We start from the raw sequence: 22,488 nt of genomic DNA, 5'->3' as shown, positions 1-22,488 counted from the left end.
TGCCATCTGCTGGATGAATTCAACATCTCATTACTAAACCAAAAAAATCAAACCTGTTGGCATCGAGTCGATTCTGACTCATAGCGATCCTATAGGACAGAGTAGAACTGCCCCCATAGAGTTTCCAAGGAGCGGCTGGTGGATTCAAACTGCTGATCTTTTGTTAGCAGCTGAGCTCTTAACCACTGCACCTCCAGGGCTGCTCATTAGCCATCATAAAACAGTGTCCGTCTGTTAAAAATCTACTTGGTGTCATGCATAATTTCTATTACTCCTCAAAGCAACCCTATAAGGTAGGTGCTAGTCTTATGCCCATTTTCAGATAAAGCCACTGAGGCTCACTTATGTGTGTTAGTTTTCTAGAACTGCTATTAACAGATTATGACACATTTGGTGACTTAAAACAACAGAAATATATTCTCTCACAGTTCTGGAGGCCAGAACTCTAAAATCAAGGTGTTGGCAGGACCATGATTCCCTCCAAAACCTCTAGGGGAGAATCCGCGCCTTGTCCAGCTTCTGGTGGCACCAGGCTTTCCTCGGCTTACGGCTGCATAACTCCAATCTCTGGCTGGCTTTCATATGGCCTTCTCTTCCTTCTCCCTGTGTGTTTCTTCTCATGTGTCTTTTTAGCGACACCTGTCACTAGATTTAGGGCTCATCTAGATAATCCAGGATGATCTCTTCTTGAGATTCTTAATTACATCTGCAAAGACCGTTTTTCCAAATAAGGTCACATTCCCTGGTTCCAGGAGTTAGGATGTGATCATATCTTTTGAGGGGTCATCATTTAACTAACTATGCTGTGTTATACAGTGGATAAGTTACAGAGCTGAGATGTGAACCTGTGTCTAGTGATCCCATGTGTGTCAGAGTAAAACTGTGCTCCATAGGGTTTTCAGTGGCTGATTTTTCAGAAGTAGATTACCAGGCCTTTCTTCCCAGGCACCTCTGGGCAGACTCGAACCTCCAACCCTTGGTTCAGACACCAAAGTGCCAGTGGTCCAAAACAGTTTGCACTCAACTACTAACCTAAAGGTTGGTGGTTTTAACCCACCCAAGAGGCACCATGGAAGAAAGGGCTGGTGATCTGCTTCTGTAAAGATTATAGCCAAGAAAATCGTATGGAGCAGTTGTGCTCTATAACACATGGGGTCGCCGTGAGTCGGAATCAACTCAACAGCAACAGGTTTTCGTTTGTTTCTCTCTTTTCAATGACGCCTCCCCCCAAAAAAGCCTTGCACCCTCTGGCTTCCCCCAGTGTTCACTGTGTAGAATGATTACATGATTTATCATCCAAATGAGGACACATTTGAGAATGAATGAGTAAAAGTGAGTGGTGACAATTATACTGTAATATAACCATAAACCAGGGCTGTGCTGGGAACACCGGATGTAGGGTATCCCTGTGACTGCCTCGCTATGGCGGCCCCTCCTGCTGGCTTCCCAAGACTCCATATGTACCATCTCTTCTCAGAAGTGAGCCTGGAGCAAACCCCTCCTCCCACAGTGCGCCCCTGCTAGGAGGGTGACAGGGAGACCTAGCAGATACCTAATAAATAACTGCTAAATTCATTTAAGAAGTATTTGTTGAACACGGACTTTGTGCCCCTAATCACTGGGACACAATCCCTACCCTTAAGGATTTATAGTTTAGCAAGTTGGCAAACAGCTGAAGGTGCCAAAAGTACAAAAAAAACTTTACCACCTGCTGAGCAAAGGTCTCTGGCTGCTGCCTGTAGGAGGAAGTTGTACCTAGGAAAGGCTTACTGGGGAAAAGGGAAGGGAAGGGAAGGGAAGTGGCAGCACGAGATAAGATTGCGTGAGATAATGTATGCAGAACGCTTGGAACGTAGCATTTTCCAAGTGTTCTGCTTACATTGTCTCATGCAATCTTTTTTTTTCCATAAAACATTTCACTGTAAAAATACACACAGTTTTTTTAACAGAAAAGTATATTCTTTTACAGTTAAAAAATGCAATAGTTGGACAAAGACTAAAACATTTTCTTGAAATACAAAAATTCAAATGTAACATACTACCCATAAACTACATGTTTAGCTAAAACTGGATCTAGTTGTGTTTAAAACCTAACTTCAAAATATACACATATGAATTTATACAGCTGGTATTTAGAAACTCTTCAAAATCTATCTGTAAATTAAGAAATTGAGCAAAGTTGTCTTTGCCTATACAGCTTAGACTGTGTAGACAGCTCGTTCTCAGGAACCTTCAGCTGCAGTGTGGGCCTGAAAGAGGGACTGCTCTTAGGGTTACTTCCCTTTGGCTACGTATGGTGGAGCTGTCGTTAGATGCTGTCTTAGCCAGGGTGATGCCGTCCTCTCAAAGGCTCTGAAAAGTGAAGAGACTCAAGTCGCAGAGTTGTGCTTGCTTCAAAGCAATGCTGCTCATCCAGAAGACCTCGCCAGGCCTATCTGTAAAGCGTTTCTTTTTTGATTTAGGATTCAGCTTTGTCATCATCACATTCATCCTCGTTGCCTTCTTCCCTCTTCTCTTTAAGCATTTTCAGGTATTTACTAGCTAAAATCTTCTTTGGTAATATATCTGGAAGAAACGGAAAAGTTGCTGATTCCTCCGCAGTATTTGATATTACGTCACTGCTTTCTTTTCTTTTCCACGTGTCATGTTTGTAGAAGTAGGTGGCTAGATACCGAACAGAGAGTTCCGTGGCTTTGGCCGTGAGCACCAGCGCCTCCTGGTTAATGCTGGACACCTCGGGGGAGCTCTTCATGATGACTCGGATGCGAGACGGGGCAATGACATCCAGCCGCTGCACCCCACCCTTCTCTTTCCTCGGGGAGCCAGAGTCCCGCTGCCCCCTGGGAGTTGTTTATCTCATTCAGTCTTCACAACCCTATGAGAATGGTACAGGTCCACAGTCCATTGTTTGAAACCCTTGGGGCTGAATGTGTTTTGGAATTCAGAAATTTCTGGATTTTAGAGAAATACTATGTTGCAAGTACTATATATTATGTATCTTCCCCTGTACAGCCTGGGACAGCACCCCATAACTAACACATTGATAATTATGTGGCAAAACATATATACATTCACACTAAATAAGATAAGCACAGACTATAAAAAGCTTCACATCAGTTCATGGTACGATTTTACTACCAAATTAATTCAAATTAATTAGATTTCACTGCCAAATAAGTTCAGAAAAGGACTTCAGTTTTCAAGAATTTTTGGATTTGGGAGTTGTAGATAAGAAGAGATTATAGAGACAGATAGAGAGCTGCCATTGAGTTGATTCCAACTCTTGGCAAGCTTAGGTACAACAGAATGGAACATTGCCTGGTCCTGCATTTTCCTCACAATTATTGGTGTCTTAGTTATCTGGTGCTGCTCTAACAGAAATACCACAAGTGGATGGCTTTAACAAACAGAAGTTTATTCTCTCACAGTCTAGTAGGCTAGAAGTCCAAATTCAGGGCGTCAGCTCCAGGGAAAGGCTTTCTCTCTCTGTCAGCTCTAGAGAAAGGTACTTGTCATCAGTCTTGCTCTGGACTAGGAGCTTCTCAGCGCAGGTACCCTGGGTCCAAAGGATGTGGCCCGAGGGATGCGTTATGCTCCTGGCACTGCTTTCTTGGTGGTATGAGGTCCCCAACTCTCTGCTTGCTTCCCGTTCATCTCTTGTAAGAGAAAAGGTGGTGCAGGGCGCACCCCAGGGAAACTCCCTTTACATTGGATCAAGGTTGTGACCTGAGCAAGGGTGTTACATCCCACCCTAATCCTCTTTAACCACAGGCAGAGATTATGATTTATAACACGTAGGAAAATCACAAAATGGAGGACAACCACACAATACTGGGAATCATGGCCTAACCAAGTTGACACATATTTTTGGGGGACAAAATTCAATCCATGACAACCAGTATGTTTGAGTCTATCGTTGGGGCTATTGTGCCAGTTCATCTCACTGAGGGCCTCCCTTGCCTCAATGGCCCTCCACTACACCAAACAACTTGATGTCTTCCTTCAGCAATTGATCCTTCCTGGTGGTGTGTCTCAGTCAAGCAACTTGGACAACGTTCTGTTGTGATCCATAAGGTTTTCATTGGCTAATTTTCAGAAGCAGACTGCCAGGCCTTTCTTCCTAGTCAGTCTTAGGCTGGTAGCTCTGCGGAAACCTGTCCACCATGGATTACCTTGCTAGCATTTGAAATACTGGTGGCATAGCTTCCAGCATCATAGCAGCACGCAAGCCCCCACAGGACGACAAACTGACTGACGGAGTGGTAGCAAAGATTGTAGGCCTGAATTATTAGCTCCAATTTGCAGACAAAGAAGCTGAGGCTTAGAAAAGTTAAGAACCAATTGAGACTGGAGGAACCCCGGAGACTATCGCCCTAAGATATCCTTTTAACCTGGAACTGAAGCCACTCCCCGAGGTTGCCCTTCAGCCAAACAATAAATTGGCCTAAAAAATAAACAATAACATCTGTGAGGAATATGGTCTTTTAAACAATCAACTATATGAGACCAAACAATCAACATTTACCCAAAAGCAAAGATGAGAAGGCGAGGAGGGGCAGAGAAACGGGGTGGATGGAAATGGGGCAGGTGGGGTGGAAATGGTGAGGGTGCCGACACATTGTAGGGATAATAATCACTGTCACGCACAATTTGTGTATGAATTGTTGAATGGAAATCTCATTTGCTGTGTAAACTTTCATCTAAAACACAATAAAATATTTTTTAAAAATGGATGAAATAAAAACAAAGAAAGAAAAGTTAAGAAACTTGCCCAAGACACACAGTAAGTGGTGCAGCTGGAATGGGAACCTGCGTCTGTCTGCCTGGCTTATCCGCTGCATCATTGTGTTTCAAGTTTTGATTTAGTTGAGTTACCCGAACTCTTACCAAGTCCTGAGCAATATCCTGATTTCTGAAATAATATCGGCCACTCCAATCTCACTCATCTTTGTAGAAACACTGAAGTGAAACATGCAGTCGTATGAACATGCATAAATTTTTGTCTTCCCATGTTTGTGACATGCTATTCTTGAGACATCTGGTAGTGTGAATAATTCAGTGGTTTCAGGCAGGGGAGTGCAGTTCTTCCTTGTGAACTTGGAAGGGGCTTTAAATTAAAAAGTCATGCAGATGACAATGCAGGCAGAGTTGCTTAGACAGTGAAACAAGGCAGCTCTTCTTTGTTGACCTACTTCAAACATACAAACGATTGCTTCCCTTTGTAAAAAGAAAATAAAGTCCTCCGAGAGAGTAATAATTATTCCTAACAAGCAACTTTAAAAGAAATGGTCTGAGTAATAGAAATGAAAACACCCAACTTGAGGAGTAATTTAAAATTGTTGCTTCCTCACTGCTAACGTGAAATCAGGTTCCCTCCCTACCCACCCCCCAATACACACACACACGTGTACTCACACACAGGTACGCACATGCACACACTCACATACTTTCACACACACGTGTGCGTGCGATGTGGCTTCTGTGGATGGTGAAGCTCGGTTGAAATTTGCTCTCTGTTTCATCTCAGCTAGGAGCCAGAGGGCTGGACTGTGCTCCACACTGCCATCCCTAGTTACAAGGTCAGCGTGCTGAGGGTTCAGCCTTCTCTGCTTTAACTACTTACAACACCCTGGGCTTGCTGGGGAGAGACTTCACCCCACGCAAACAGAGATAGCAATTTTCCTTCCATAATTTAGCTTATCAGTCTCTCTGCGTTGCTAGGTTTTCATCATTGTTTTATCTCTTAATACAAAAGATTGCACGCTCAGAAAATTTCCTTAACCGAGGGTTGTCATGTTCCTCACATTTCAGTAATGAGGAAAGAAATAACAACTTACCTAAAACAATCCAGGGTTTTCTGTCTAAATTGTAACAGCAACAATTACATGACTGTAACTTCTCTTGAGGAGTCATTGGGGGTGGGGAGGTGGGGGTGCAATTAAACACAATTTTATTGTGTTTTTGGTAAAAGTTTACGCAGCAGTTTATGTTCCTGTTCAACAGTTTCTACACAAATTGTTCAGTGACATTGGTTACATTCTTCACTATGTGTGAACCTTCTCATTATTTCCCTTCTGGTAGTTCCATTGCCTCGCACTAGGCAACTCTTAACAAGGTATGTGATTTATCTCGGGGAGAATAGAATTGATCAGAACACAGCTTTGAGGATTGTACTGTATTGTATGCAAATAATAACAATAAATGTTTTTAGAGTATTTTCATGTGCCAGGCACTGTTCCAAATTCATTACATAATCCTCTTAATGTAACCAGTACAACAACTCCATGAGGTAGATACATATACAGATGGGGAAGATACAGATGGGAAAAGTGAGACCCAGAAAGGTAAGTAACTTGTCAAGGTCACACAGCTAATAAGTGGTAGATCTAGGATTATGACTGAAACACTCAGGCCCTAGAGTCTGTGTTCTTCACTGTTATAGTGGGAATGCTGCCTCTCTAGGGACAGGGTCTGTGTCTTATTTGTCCCTACATTCCAGCTCCTAGCACTGTCCCTGGCAGAACCCAAAACCCAAACCCATTGCCATCGAGTCGATTCCGACTCATAGCGACCCTATAGGACAGAGTAGAACTGCCCCATAGTGTTTCCAAGGAGCAGCTGGTAGAATTCGAACTGCCGACATCCCGGCTAGCCGCGAAGCTCTTAACCACTGCGCCACCAGGGTCCATCCCAGGCAGAAGTAGATGCTAAATACATGTTTGAGGAAGAAAAAAAGGGAGAAAGGGAGAGTGGGAGGAGGAAAAGGGGGGGAGAAAACCAGTTTCTGGGACATACCCACACATTGTTCCCAGGGCCCATTTAGTAACTGACTGCATTTTTCTGAGGGAAAAAAAAAATCTCACAGATGGATCTATGGGGGCCGCTTTTTTGAGCTGTCAGGCTTTCTGCTGTGATCTCACAAAGGGAGAACCCTCCCCAGTTGCAACTTCACCAATGGTCCAAATCAGAGCCTTGCAGGATCTACCCATGATGCCAACAGCAGGACCCAATGGCCCTGCACTGACTGAGGTGTGATCTAGGGGCACAGGAGCACATCTAGGTAGCTAGGTGGGGAACGGTCATTCCACTGGGTACAGCTACAATTGTGCAGTATTTTCTGATATTTTAAAGGAAGTATTTAGATCTGAAGGTTGTAAAGACTATAATGATGCAGTGTAAAAGCCAGATTGTGAGATGTATACAGAAGGTGAAGAAAACTACCCCACTTCTTCCTCAGGGCTCCAGAATATCAACATATCTGAGTACTATAGGTATCAAGAGGAGCTCTGGTGGCACAACAGTTTAGCAATGGGCTGCTAACCGAAAGGTGGTTCGGACCTACCCAGTGGTTCCGAGGGAGAAAAGACCTGGCAATCTGCTCCCTATTCAATCTGTATGCTGAGCAAATAATCCGAGAAGCTGGACTGTATGAAGAACGGGGCATCAGGATTGGAAAAAGACTCATTAACAACCTGTGTTATGCAGATGACACAACCTTGCTTACTGCAAGTGAAGAGGACTTGAAGATCAAAGACCACAGCCTTCAGTATGGATTACACCTTAACATAAAGAAAATAAAAATCCTCACAACTGGACCAATAAGCAACATCATGATAAACAGAGAAAAGATTGAAGTTGTCAAGGATTTCATTTTACTTGGATCTCCAAACAACACCCATGGAAGCAGCAGTCAGGAAATCAAAAGAGGCATTGCATTGGGCAAATCTGCTGCAAAAGACCTCTTAAAAGTGTTGAAAAGCAAAGATATCACCTTGAAGACTAAGGTGCCCCTGACCCAAGCCGTGGTGTTTTCAATCGCATCATATGCATGCGAAAGCTGGACAATGAATAAGGAAGACCAAAGAAGAATTGACGCCTTTGAATTGTGGTGTTGGCAAAGAATACTGAATATACCATGGACTGCCAAAAGAACGAACAAATCTGTCTTGGAAGAAGTACAACCAGAATGCTCTTTAGAAGCAAGAATGGCGAGACTACGTCTTACATACTTTGGACATGTTGTCAGAAGGGATCACTCCCTGGAGAAGGACATCACGCTTGGTAAAGTAGAGGATCAGCGAAAAAGAGGAAGACCCTCAACGAGATGGATTGACACAGTGGCTCCAACAATGGGCTCAAACATAACAATGATTGTGAGGATGGCGCAGGACCAGGCAGTGTTTTGTTCTGTGGTACATAGTGTTGCTATGAGTTGGGACCGACTAACACAACAATAATCTGCTGCTCTGATGAAGATTACAGCCTGGAATACCCTATGGGGTAGTTCTGATCTGTTGCATAATTCACTATGAGTCCAAAATTGACTTGACAGCACACAAAAACAACACTTGTTCATAAGGTCCCTGCGTGTCGCAGATGGTTTGCACTTTGCTCAGTTCTACTCTGTAACGCATGGGGTCACTATGAGTCAACTTGATGACAACAGGTTCGGTATTTTTTTGTTTCTTCATATCTGTCTCACCTACTAGCCCAAGTGTTCCTGAGGGGCAGAGACCTTGTCACTCACCCCTAATGTAGTGTAAATTGTCGAACATGAGGCCTGAGGGGTCAGATTACCTGAGATAGCTTCAAGGCTTCATCACTGTGTGACATTTGGCAAGTTACTTAACTTCTCTGAGCCTCTGTTTATTATTTGTTAAATAGGAAGTAATAACGTTTTAAGGAGTCCTGGTGATGGAACGGTGAAATGCTTGGCTGCTAACGGAAAGGTCAGTGGTTTAAACACCGCCAGTGGCTCTGAGGGAAAAAGACCTGAGGATCTGCCGCCATAAAAATTACAGCCTAGAAAACCCTATGGGGCAGTTCTACTCTTGTGCATGGGGTCTCTATGAGTCAGAATCCACTTAATGGCACCTAACAAAACAGCAATGTTTGCCGTAAAAGAACGATGATTAAGGGAAAGATTTATATAAATTGTTTAGCCTGGTCTGGCTCATAGTGCAAATGACAAAGACTGCTATGTTTCCTATTACCTATTTTTCCCCTTCTTTCTTTAGTAATAATGTTCCCAAAGTTGTAGTTGGTTGCATGGCTGCCTGGCTAAAGACTAGATGATCAGACCTGAGTTTTAGCAAGTTTGCTCTGGAGGACTGTAGAGAAAGGGTGGGGTGAATGTGGCTGGAAGCAGGTGTTCACTTAGGGGGCCATTGCCAAGGCCGGGGTGAGAGGATTGCTGAACACACAGTTAGTGGGGGGGGGACAGTGACCCCCAGGTGTTTGCATGTCAACCAGACTTTATGAATGACTTGGGAGAGGGTGACATGCAGGGAGAGAGGAGGCTAGAGGACATTCAGGTTTTTGGCATGGTGACTAAGTCATGGTGACATAATTCACTGAACCAGAGAATGGAGGAAGAGGAACAGGTTTGGGAGGCAGGTGCTGAGTGTAGTTAAGGGCACATTGGGTGGGGTGGCCTGGGGGACATCCCATCCAGATGTCCTGCCAAGTACCTTTGTTCACAGCCTCTGTGGAGCGGCGTTTCATCATCAGTACAAGTCCTGAAAAAAGGCTTTTACAAAGAGCACCCACATGTTCTGTGCCTGGAAGATCAAAACAATCTGCAGAGGCAGCAGCTTTCAGACATGCACAGCCCACAGGACAGCCCTGGGGTTTGCTTTCCATGCCAGCAGCTCTGGCCTCACCCAAAACTAGGCTCCCTGGGCAGGAGACAAAAGGTGCGTACCCCCAGCACTGAATGATAATATCTGCCCAGTCAGCAACGGTCTCTATAAAATGTTTGGTCACGGTGTGCAAGATTTTTTTTAACCGAAGAGTCATTTCAGTGAAAACAGTGAATGTGACTGTGTTGAACACACAGCTAAAGATGGAGTCATTTCTTAATCACAGTTCTGCTCCCTGCACACATTTCCTTATAATTCTGTTTTTCACCAACTCCGTGTGGGTTCTTCCAAGTCTTGTAAAGTTACATCGAGTCTGAAGCAAGTCGACCACCCAATCCCCTGACTTCAGGGAAGTGGACATCAAACTGCAAAAACCAATGGGTTGCTTTTTCAGGAAGGTGTTCTAGGAAGTTGAGCCCATAATCTTGGAGGCCCAAGCTGGCATTTAATCAATGCTTGCTAGTGCCTATCACTGCACTAAATCCTCTACATGCATCATCTCCTTTAATCCTTAGGACTAGTCAAGGCAGAGAAGATGAGGATTAGAAGGGCAAGGAACTTACCTAAAACCACACAACAAATAAGTGATGGCAATGGGATTCTAATCCAGCCTGTCTCACTCCCGTTCCTGATGCTTAACCACTAGACAGAGCTGGCACTCCACCGTCAGTCCAGAATTTCAAGCTATGACCACACGTTTTATTGCTGTAATTCAGTTGCAGGCCCTCTAGCTCATTTTGCCCTGCTTTACACTTACTGGGCTTCACATGTGGGTTCTCTGTTTTTTATTAAAAAGGATGCATGTGATTTCCTATAATTCACCCAGTGTTAGAAAAGCAAAAGCATTGTCCGCGAAGAACTCGGTAGCAGGGTCTCTGGATCTACTTCCCTGCTAGAACGATTGGTGGTGACCACAGTGTCATTCCGGCTCTGAAAAAATGGCCACGAGTAGAACTGTCATGCAGGTGACCGTCACACCAACCAGCTAGTGCTTCTCTAGCTGGGGGCATGATGGCCTTAAAAATTGAGAAGCTATCTATTTAGTTCCACATCAGTGTAATAATTTTTTTTTTTATGCAGGCATTTTATTGAATAGTAACGATAAGTTTTTTTAATAGACTTTATTTTTTAGAACAGTTTCGGGTTTACAGGAAAATTATACAGAAAGTACAAAAGAGTTCTCCTAGGCCCCTTCTCCCACACAGTTTCTCCTATTATTAACATCTTGCATTAGTGTGGTGCATTTGTTAGAATGATGAACCAATGTTGATACATTATTTTAACTGAAGTCCATAGTTTACATTAGGATTTCCTCTTTGTGCTTCACGGTTCTGTGGGTTTTGACAAATGCACACTGTTACAGTGTCATGAAGAATAGTTTTGTTGTTCTTAAAATGTCCCATGTGTCACCTATTCATCCCTCCTCCCCTCCCCTGGGCCACTGTCAACCAGTGGTCTTTTCACTGTCTCTATAGTTTTGCCTTTTCCAGAATGTCATATAGTTGGAATCATACAGTATGTAACCTTTTCAAACTGGCTTCTGTCACCTAGTAACATACATTTAAGGTTTCTCCATATCATGGCTTGATAGCTTGTTTCTTATTATTGTTAAGTACTACTCCATTGTATAGATATACCACAGTTTGTTTATCCACTCACTTACTGAAAAATATCTTGATTGTTTCCAATTTTTTACAACTATGAATAAAACTGCTATAAACATTTATATGCAGGTTTTTGTGTGGACATATATTTTTCAACTCATTTGGGTAAATACCTAGGAGCGCAATTGCTGGATCACATGGTAAGTCTATGTTTAGTTTTGTAAAAAGCTACTAAACTGTCTTCCAAAGTGGCTGCGCCATATTGAATTCCCACCGGCAGTGAATAAGATTTCCTGTTGCTCCATGTCCTTGTTAGCATTTTATGTTGTCAGTGTTTTGGATTTTAGCCATTCTAATAGGTATGTTGCAGAATTTCATTGTTGTTTTAATTTGCAATTCCCTAATGACATAAGATGTTGTGCATCTTTTCATATACTTACTTGCCATTGCTTCTTTGAAGTGACTATTCATATCTTATGCTCATTTTTTATTTGGGTTGTTTGCTTTCTTATTGTTGAGTTTTAAGAGTTCTTTTATATTCTAAGGAGCCCTGGTAGTGCAGTAGTTAAGCATTCAGTAGCTAACCAAAAGGTTGGCAGTTCAAACCCACCAGCTACTCTGTGGGAGAAACATGTGACAGTCTGCTTCCATAAAGATTACAACCTTGGAAACCCTATGGGGCAGTTCTACTCTTCCTAAAGAGTTGCTATGAGTCAGAATTGACTCAGTGACAATGGGTTTGTGTATTTTGGACACAAATCCTTTATCAGATATGTGTTTTGCAAATATTTTCTCCCAGTCTGTGTGTTATCTTTTCATTCTCTTAACATTGTCTCCTGCAAAGCAGAAGTTTCTAATTTTAACAAAGTCCTACTTGCCAATTTTTCTTTCATGGATCACACGTTTGGAATTATATCAAAAAAGTCATCATCGATCCAAGGTCACCTAGATTTTATCCTGTTATCTTCTAGAGTTCTATTATTCTGTATTTTACATCTAAGTCTATAATCCATTCTGAGTTAATTTTTGTGAAAGATGTAAGGTCTGTGGCTAGATTTTTTTTTTTTTTTTTTGCATGTTGATATCCAGTTGTTCCAGCACCATTTGTTGAAAAGACTATTCTTTCTCCATTGAACTGCCTTTGCTTCTTTGTCAAAGATCAGTTAACTGTATTTGTGTTGGTCTATTTCTGGACTCTCTGTTCTGTTGATGTATTTGTCTATTCTTTTGCTACTATCACACTGTCTGGATCACTGTAGCTTTATAATCAGTGTTGAAGTCAAGTAGTGTTGTCCTCTGACTTTTCTTATTCTTCAGCATTGTGTTGGATGTTCTGGATCTTTTGCCTTTAAATATAAACTTTAGAATCAGTTTCTCAGTATCCGCAAGGTAACTTGATAGAGTTTTGATTGGAATTGCATTGAATCTATAGATCAAGTTGAAAAAAACTGATGTCTTAGTAATATTGAATCTTCCTATCCATAGACGTACTTTTTTATAAAGAAAATCTGGGATATGAGTATTCAGAGTTGCAAGTTGGAACAAACAGGAAAGGGTGGGAATGATTAGAAAAGATTTTTCTCATTTTTTAAAAAGAATGCATAGTAACAGTCTTTTAAATAACTACTTGTCCTAGAACATCTATGCTATATGCTATTTATGAAAACAACTCTTTCGGCATTCAATATAGTAAATTTTATCTTCACTTTAGTACCAGTGCCAAGTTTTTCAGTTACTCCTTAATTTCTTACAAAATAGAAATATGCTTAATTTGGGGGAAATACGTATTATGTTTAGCTCTAGCATTGGAAAGTAACCAATGATACATAATAATTTTTTTTCCTTTTTTTTTTAATTGTACTTTAGGTGAAGGTTTACAGAACAAGTAGTTTCTCATTAAACAGTCAGTACACATACTGTTTTATGACATTGGTTAACAACCCCACGACATGTCAACCCTCTTCCTTCTCAACCTTTTTTTTTTTTTGGTGAAAATATACATAGCCAAAGATACACCATTTCAAAAATTTCTACATGCACAGTTCAGTACCATTGATTACATTGTTCCAGTTGTGCTGCTATTCTCACTTTAGATGAAGGTTTACAGAACAAAACAGTTTCTCATTAAACAGTTAGTACACATGTTGCCCTATGACAATGGTTAACAACCCCACAACATGTCAACACTGGCCTTACTCAACCTTGGGTTCCCTATCACCAGCTTTCCTGTCCCCTTCTGCCTTCTAGTCCTTGTCCCTGGACTGCTGTGCCTCATTAGTCCCATTTTGTTTTATGGGGCTGTCCAATCCCCGGCTGAACAATGAACCTCAGAAGTAACTTCACCACTGAGCTAAAAGGATGTCTGGGGGCCTTACTCATGGGGTTTCTCCAGTCTCTTTCAGGCCAGTAAATCTGGTCTTTTTTTGTGAGTTAGAATTTTGTTCTACATCCTTCTCCAGCTCTGTCCAGGTCCCTCTGTTGTGATCCCGGTCAGAGCAGTCAGTGGTGGTAGCTGGGCACCATCTAGCTGTACTGGGCTCAGTCTGGTGGAGGCCTTGGTAGCTGTGGTCCATTAGTCGTTTGGACTAATCTTTTCCTTGTATCCTGTTCTCTTCATTCTCCCTTCTCCTGAATGGGTGAGACCAGTGGAGTGATACATAATAATTTTGATGAAGATGTGCAAAGATGGTAAAGACTCAGTAATTGTGGAGTTAAAGGAAGCAATTAGACATACCCTTCAAAAGAGTAGAGAGGAAAAACAAACATTAAAAATGACACATATCTGTAGGGCATTTTCACATATAATGTCTCATTGGATCTCACCATGACTTGAAGAGGGAGGAGTAGGCACAATTTGTATTATTATTATCTTCACATTACTGGAGGAAACTGACAATTGGAGAAGTTGAGCTATTTGGTTGCTCCAAGTCCCTCAGGTAGTGCTAGCACAAGGACTCTAATGCCAGAGTCTGGCTCCATAGCCAGTGCTCTTTCTACCCACCCTGGACTGCGTTTCTCTCACCATTCCTCACTGCTGTCTAAACTATTATCATGGACTCTAGTTCCAGTCAATATTCCTAGCTGCCAACAACAGGAGCCAATTCTATTTAATTTTTAGGCAGAAAAAGAATAGGAGACTATAAGGTAGCAGAAATTGTAGAGGCGGGCTCAGAAAAAAAGCAGGCAAAAGCCTCAACAGAGTTATGTCATAGAGAGTCCAATGAGGCACCATTGCCCTCACTGGTGGACCCTAGATGCCCCAGCTGCCACTGCCCACAGCTGGCCTTAGACACTATTTGCTGCCACTGGCCCTGGCTTCAAGGGACATTGAATGTAGATATTGCTGCTGCTGTCTAAATGAGTCCTTCACCATCCTTCCTTCTTTGTATCATTTGCTCCAAATTCGAAGTCCCAGTGGTTGTATCCAGTTGGCTGAGACTAGGACAGAACATATATAGTGGAGATGGCTTCTGCCCTCCAGCAAAACTCACACAATGGGAATATCCCAAATACAGAAAGAAAGATGCTGGGCAGCCAAAACACTGACAAATATTCACTACACATCCCTCAGGGTTGCTTTCTTGCTCTCCTTCTTTATACTTATTTCCATCTTTTTCTCCTCTTCTCTTGTCTGTCCTAGGTCAGTCCCCTGAAAACAGATTCTGAAATGGAGGTTTGTATACCGGGAGTTTATTGTTGAGAGCTCTCAGGAACAATACCTGAGAAGGAGTGAAGGAGGTAGAATTAGGTGGATGGAGAAATTGAATAGACACAGTCACATCAAAGGCAGCAGGTGATCTCACAGGGAGCAATTGAACTGGAGTGGCCCTGCAGAGTTGTCTGAGTTAAGGCAAGAAGATTGAGTCTTTGTACTCCTGCATCAACCTGTCTTTGAATGAGGGCTGCTGTTAGGCAATTTTATTAAGGACAATTTTCCAGTGAGGGACTCAGCTGTGAGATGTCAGAAGCCAACACTCCTGGCAACTAGGAAAATGAGTGCCTCAGTATAGAAGGAGGATCTGGCTAGTGCACCACAACATCCACTACACTATCTTAGGGGAAAATATCCTGCACTTTTCCCAAGCTAACCTTTCCCATTATAACCTTGATGCCATCCCCTCCCAATTATTTTGGCACCTTTCTTTATCAAAAACTGCCTTTCTTGAAAGGTCATGGAAGCCCTATAGACACATCCAAACTCCCTAAGGGACTGAATTGCTGGGCGGAGGGCTCTGGGGACCATGGTCTTGGGGAACATCTAGCTCAACTGGCATAACACAGCTTATCAAGACAATGTTCTACATTCTACCTTGGTGAGTAGTGTCTGGGTTCTTAAAAGCCTGTGAGCGGCCATCTAAGATACTCCACTGGTCTCATCCCTTCTGGGAGCAAGGGAGAATGAAGAGAACAGGGTACAAGGAAAAGATGAGTCCGAAGGACTAATTGTCCACAGCTACCAAGGCCTCCACCGGACTGAGTCCAGTACAGCTAGATGGTGCCCGGCTACCACCACTGACTGCTCTGACCAGGATCACAACAGAGGGTTCTGGACAGAGCTGGAGAAGGTTGTAGAACATAATTCTAACTCACAAAAAACAGACCAGATTTATTGGCCTAAAGGAGACTGGAGAAACCCCGAGAGTATGGCCCCCAGACACCCTTTTAGCTCATTGGTGAAGTTATCTACGAGGTTCACCATTCAGCCTGGGAGTGGACAGCCCCGTAAAACCAAATGAGACTAACGAGGTACAGTTGTCCAGTGACAAGGGCCAGAAGGCAGAAGGGGACAAGGAAGCTGGTGATAGGGAACCCAAGGTTGAGTAAGGATATTGTTGATGTGTTGTGAGATTGTTAACCATCATCATAGGGCAACATTTATAGTAACTGTTAAATGAGAAACTATTTTGTTCTGTAAGCCTTCATCTTAAGTGAGAATAACAGCACAATTCGAAGAGCGTAGTCAATGGCACTGAACTGTGCATGCAGAAATTTTTGAAGTGGTGTATCTTTGGCTATGTGTATTTTCCAAAAAAAAAAAAAGAAAAAGGTTGAGAAGTTAGAGGGTTGACACGTTGTGGGGTTGTTAACCAATGTCATAAAACAATATGTGTACTACTGTTTCATGAGAAACTATTTGTTCTGTAAGCCTTCACCTGAAGTACAATAAAAAAAAAAATATTGCCTTTCTCTTGCATTTTCAACCTCTTTCTCAAAACTTGCTTTTAAATCTCAGCACACTACACATGCTCAAATATTTCATGAGGGAAAAGTAATAATTATCTTATTTTTAATTTTCTATATATGTGACCCTGTCACAGAGACTTTCCTTTGATGTCTGCTTATCCTTAGTTGTTGACTTATAATTAGGAGCAAGCAGAATTCTGGGAAGATGTCAATGGGGATGGTGCAGTTTTTTCTTTAACTTTATTGAAGTATAATTTACATACTATAAAATGTACCCATTTTAAATGCACAATTTAATAACTTTTCATAAATTTACCAAGTTTTGCAACCAGGTGATGGTGCAGTTTTTTAATCTTCTTGAATCCCCCATTAAAACAATCACAACAACTAGGTTAGCAAAACCAACAACCCATGGTCAACACCTACAACCAAACCTGGCAACAAGTATCTCCTTGAGCTCCAAAATTTGAGTGAGTGGGGACAAACCACAAATAATTACATGACCCGCATGATATTAGCAACTATGCAGAATGAAGAGGAGGAAACGCAATACCCCTGACAATTGGAAGGCCCCAATATTACCAAAGGAGCTCGTGGGAAAGTTCAGTGGGCCATCTGGAGAACAATAGCAAAGCTGGGCTTGAAGAAGGGGCTTTAAAGTTTCTAACTTGTGGGTGAGTGCAAGGAGACTATGGGAAGAGTGGCCCAGGAGTCTGGACCCTATGAACTCTCAAGAATAACAAACAAAAGCATCCTTCCAGGACAAAGCCTCACTCTGAGGAAAAAACGATGGGAATAGAATCCAAACTGAGCAGAATAGGAACAAGGGCAAGGAAATAAAATATCAAAATAAAAGGTGAAAAGAGGAGCAAAGGAAAAGAAACTCTGAAAGCGTGAGGTAATTTTTTTTAATTACTTCATGAAAGCAGCAGAAGAGAATGCTCTAGATCTGTGAAACTAGAAAATCTCTTTTAGGCCATTCTTTCATTCTGAAAAAGAGGGAAACATTTCACTAAAAAATGAGCAACCGAAAAAATTGTGGCCAAATGCAATAATACAAAGTTGTTATAAGAAAAAGAGAATAAGGAGCATGATAATAATATCACTACAAACAATGAAAGAATACCAAAAGGCATGCCACAAAACAGATGAAAGCTGTAACCTAATATTTCAAAATAAGCTAAAAGAAATTAAGAGAATAATAGAAATTATGAATGAGGAACATGAATCAGAATGAGAAAAACTCAAAAATAAGGTGAGTCAAGAAAAGGAAGATTTGAAGAGAAGTGAAATAACTGGAAATAAAAGAAAAATCATTTCAGAAATAAAGGCCAAACTAGAAGGATCATAAGAATGAATAAACTACATGGAAAATGCCTTGAGAGAAATAAAAGATAGAAAATAGTAAAGCTGTAAAAACCAAAAAGAAAAAGAAGAAAGACACAAAAAGAATTTCAGAGAAAGTGATAAATATAGAAAATAGGCAAAGAATATCTAATATAAATACAAAAAGAGGCCCCAAAGAAGAAAACCAAAGCAATGAAACAAAACGAAGAAAAAATTCCTAAAAGCTTAAATTGAAGAGAAATTTCTTGAAATTAGAAAAAAAAAAAACCTAGGTATTGAACAGACGCCACATATATTGGAAAAATCAGCCCACAACAGTCCCACTCTGAAACTACCGGGTTTTAGATAAAAAGAAAAACCTGTGTACAACTAGGCAAAAATAACAAGTATAAGGGAAAGACAATCATCCACAAGAAAACTGCTGAAACTAACAGAAGGATTCAGCAAAGTAGCAGGGATATGAGATCAACAGACAAAAATCAGTTGGTTTCCTATACAACAACAAAGAGAACTTCAAAAAGGAAATCAGGAAAACAATACCATTTACAATAGCCTCTCCATAAGATTAAAAACTTAGGAATAAATCTAACCAGGTACATAAGAGACCAATATAAAGAAAACTACAAAACACTACTGCAGGAAACCAAAAGAGGGGGCACCTCCTACCACCAAGAATGAAGAAGCAGGAGGGGCATACGTCCTTTGGACCTGGGGTCCCTGTGCTGAGAAGCTCCTAGACCAGGGGAAGATTGATGACAAGGACCTTCCCCCAGAGCTGACAGAGAGACAAAGCATTCCCCTGGAGCTGGCACCCTGAATTTGGACTTCTAGCCTACTAAACTGTGAGAGAATAAAATTCTGTTTGTTCAAGCCATCCACTTGTGGTATTTCTGTTATAGCAGCACTAGGTAACTAAGACAGAATTTGGTACTGAGAGAGTGGATTGCTGCTCTAACAAATACCTAAAATGTGGAAGTGGTTTTGAAACTGTGAATGGGTAGAAGCTGGAAGAGTTTTAAAATGCCTAATAGTAAAAGCCTAAATTGCCTTGAAGAGACTGTTGGTGGAATTATGGACATCAAAGACAATTCTGATGAGGACTCAGAAGGAAGTGAGGACAGCTGTTACACTGGAGATGGCACAGATGGCGAGAAGCAGCAGCAGAGAAACAGCAGCAGTAGAGCCAGAAGACCAGCGTGAGACAGCACTGGAGCTGACCCACTGGAGCAAGAGAGCTGAGTGCCATTGCAAAGGAGGCTTCCTGGTGGAGTGGGGTGCCTCCAGGCATTTATCAGTGGAGCTAAAAAGCTTTGGAACACTTGCCCAAGCAGGGCAGATGCTGGGACGGCCCAAGGGCCCAAGGGGCTGAGAGGCCAAGAAACCAAGAAGCAGAAGCTGAAGAGATGAGGAACACAGGAAGCAGAGCCGTATTAGTCTCGAAGGGTAGGGCCAGATCTCAGAGGTCTCAAAGTGTGGAGCCATGGCCCCCGGGATTTCAAAGGGTGGGGCCACAGCCTCCTAGGTTTCAAAGAGTCAGATCCTCACCAACTCAGTTCTGGAGTGTGGGGCTGCTATTCACGAGTGCCAGCAAGATGTGGTCAAATCCATTGCCCAAAGCTGAGGGGCAGGAGAATGGGGCCTGCCAGGACTAAGGGGGTAGAGTCACTACTAAGACAGGCTGGGAGAATGGGGTCACCCAAATCCAAGGGAGCAGAGTTGCCATTCCAGTGGGCCTGGAAGACAGAACTGAAGCCCAGGGCCAAGGGGCCTCCACCCAGAACCCAGAGAGTGTGACCAACACCCAGAGTCTGGAGGGCAGAGCCATTGCCTGAATGGTCTCAGAGAAGAGAGGATTATTTTCAAGCCTTGAGAGCTAATGTAATGTCTTCTGCTGACTTGCTTGGTGTCTGTTATCTCTTCTTTCCCCCCAATTTTTCCCATTAGTAGTGGAAATATCTAGCATGTGCCTGTTGTACTTTGGAAGCAGATAACTTGTATTCTAGATTTCACAGATGAAGAGGAGTTTTTGGATTTTGGACTTGGAGTTGATGTAAGACTTTTGTGATGACACAATGGGGTGAATGTGTTTTACATCTGACAAGACTTGAATTTTGGAGGGCCAAAGGGTGGAATGTTAGGGATTGAATTGTGTCCCCCAAAACTGTGTGTCAACTTGTCTAGGCCATGATTCACAATATTGTGCAATTGTCCACCATTTTGTCATCTGATGTGATTTTCCTACCTCTGTAATGTTAATGAGGCAGAATTAGAGACAGTTATGTCAATAAATCAGGACTCAAGCTACAAGATTAGGTTGTATCTTGAGTCAGTCTCTTTTGAGATATGAAAGAGAGAAGCAAGCAGAGAGACAAGGGGATCTTCTACCACCAAGAATGAAGAACTAGGAGGGGAGCACATAGTTTGGACCTGGGGTTCCTGCACTGAGAAGCTCCTAGACCAAGGGAAGGTTGACGACAAGGATCTTCCCTCAGAGCCAACAGAGAGACAAAGCCTTCCCCTGGAGCTGGCACCCTGAATTTGGACTTCTAGACCACTAGACTGTGAGAGAATAAATTTATGTTTGTTAAAGCCAAAAAAAAGAAAACAAAAGAGACCTACATAAATGGAAAAACATACCATGCTCATGTATAGGAAGACTCAATATTGTAAAAATGTCAATACTACCCAAAGTGATCTACAGATATAATGCAATCCCAATCTAATTCCAGCAACATTCTTTACCAAGATGGAAAAACTAATCACCAACTTTACGAGGAAAGGGAAGAGGCTCTGGATAAGTAAATCAATATTGAAGAAGAAGAACAAAGTAGGAGGCCTCACATTACCTGATCTCAGAACATACTATAAACCACAGTAGTCAAAACAGTCTGGTACTGGTACGACAGACACATAGATTAATGGAACAGAATTGAGAACCCAGACATAAATCCGTCCACCTATAGTCAGCTGATCTTCAACAAAGGGCCAAAGACCATTAAATGGGGAAAAGACAGTCTCTTCAATAAATGGTGCTGGCAAAACTGGATGTCTATCTGTAAAAAAATGAAACAGGAGCCATACTTCACATCATACACAAAAACTAACTGAGATTGGATCAAAGACCTATAAAACCTAAAACTATAAAGATCATGGAGGAAAATATAGGGACAATGCTAGAGGCCTTAATATATGGCATAAATAGAGTACCAAATGTAATTAAAAATGCACACACAGCTCAAGATGAACTAGAGAAATGAGGCTTCCTAAAAAATTAAACACTTATGCACAACAAAAGACTTCTCCATTTCAAAGAGTCAAAAGAGAACCTACAGATGGGGAAAATAATTTTGGCTATGACATATCCGAAAGGGACTAATCTCTAAAATTTATGGAAAATTTCAACATCTCAACAATAAAAATACAAACAATCCAATTAAAAAAATGGGCAAAGTATATGAACAAACACGTCACTAAAGAAGACATTCAGGCAGCTAACAAACATATGAAGAAATGCTCATGATCATTAGCTATTAGAGAAATGCAAATCAAAACTACAGTGAGGTACCATCTCACCCTGACAGTACTGGCGCTAATCAAAGAGACAGAAGATAACAAATGTTGTCGAGGCCGTGGGGAGATTGGAACTTTATACGCTCTTGGTGAGAATGTAAAATGGTATAACCACTTTGGAAAATGGTAATGTGCTTCCTCAAAAATCTAGAAATAGGAATACCATATGATCCAGCAATCCCAATCCTAGGTATATACCCTAAAGAAATAAGAGCCATGACATGAATAGACATATGCACATTCATGTTTATTGCAGCATTATTCACAATAGCAAAAAGATAGAAACAACCTAAGTGCTCATCAACAGACAAATTAACAAACTGTGGTACTTACACACAATGGAATACTATGCAACAGTAAAGAATAATGATGAATCCATTAAACATCTCACAACATGGATGAATTTGGAGTACATTATGTATACTATGTTGAGTGAAGTAAGTCAATCACAAAAGGATAAATATTGTGAGAGACCACTGCTATAAAGTAACAACAAAAGGTTTACACACAGGAAAAAAAGGAAAAACATTCTTTGATGGTTACCAGGGATGGGAGGGAGAGGGAGGAAAATTACCATTTAGATACAAGACACAGTTAATATTGGTAAAGGGAGCCCAAAACCAAAACCAAACCCATTGCCATCCAGTAGATTCTGACTCATAGTGACCATATAGGACAGAGTAGAACTGCCCCATAGGGTTTCCAAGGACCAGTTGGTGGATTTGAACAGCCAATGTTTTGGTTAGCAGCTGAGCTCTTAACCACTATGCCACCAGGCTCTGGTGAAGGGAAAGGCAATACATAATATGGGAGAAGTCAGTACAACATGACCAAGGCAAGAGAGAACACTGAGAGGAACGCAAGAATAAAGGGCAACTACAGTAACTACTATAGTTTAGACAATCCTACGGCAATAGTAGTAACAAACAATAATTTATGAATGGATGAATAGGTAGATAAATACACCAAGAGGTGTGGGAGGATATAAATGAACACACCCACCAGCAAATATAGGTTTGGTGGTGGATATTTCTACATACGTGACTGTAGGTGCAGCTCATACAGAGCACACAAGGGTATGGTCAGGGAAACCTCTTAGACATAAACAAACACCTCGTGGGATGAAGTTCCTAGCTAGAAGA

At 41.7% G+C, this 22,488-nt stretch overlaps 1 pseudogene; it reads right to left on the bottom strand.

Annotated features, from left to right (window-relative positions):
- Nucleotides 1-2,458: 2,458 nt before the first annotated feature.
- Nucleotides 2,459-22,488, bottom strand: part of LOC101352750 (chromatin accessibility complex protein 1 pseudogene) — a 115,153-nt pseudogene continuing 95,123 nt past the window's right edge.

The sequence above is a fragment of the Trichechus manatus genome, unplaced genomic scaffold, assembly GCF_000243295.1.
Source record: "Trichechus manatus latirostris isolate Lorelei unplaced genomic scaffold, TriManLat1.0 scaffold00003, whole genome shotgun sequence".
NCBI lineage: Eukaryota > Metazoa > Chordata > Mammalia > Sirenia > Trichechidae > Trichechus > Trichechus manatus.
The sequence above is the reverse complement of the archived record's forward strand: the minus strand, read 5'-3'. Positions and strand labels throughout refer to the sequence as shown.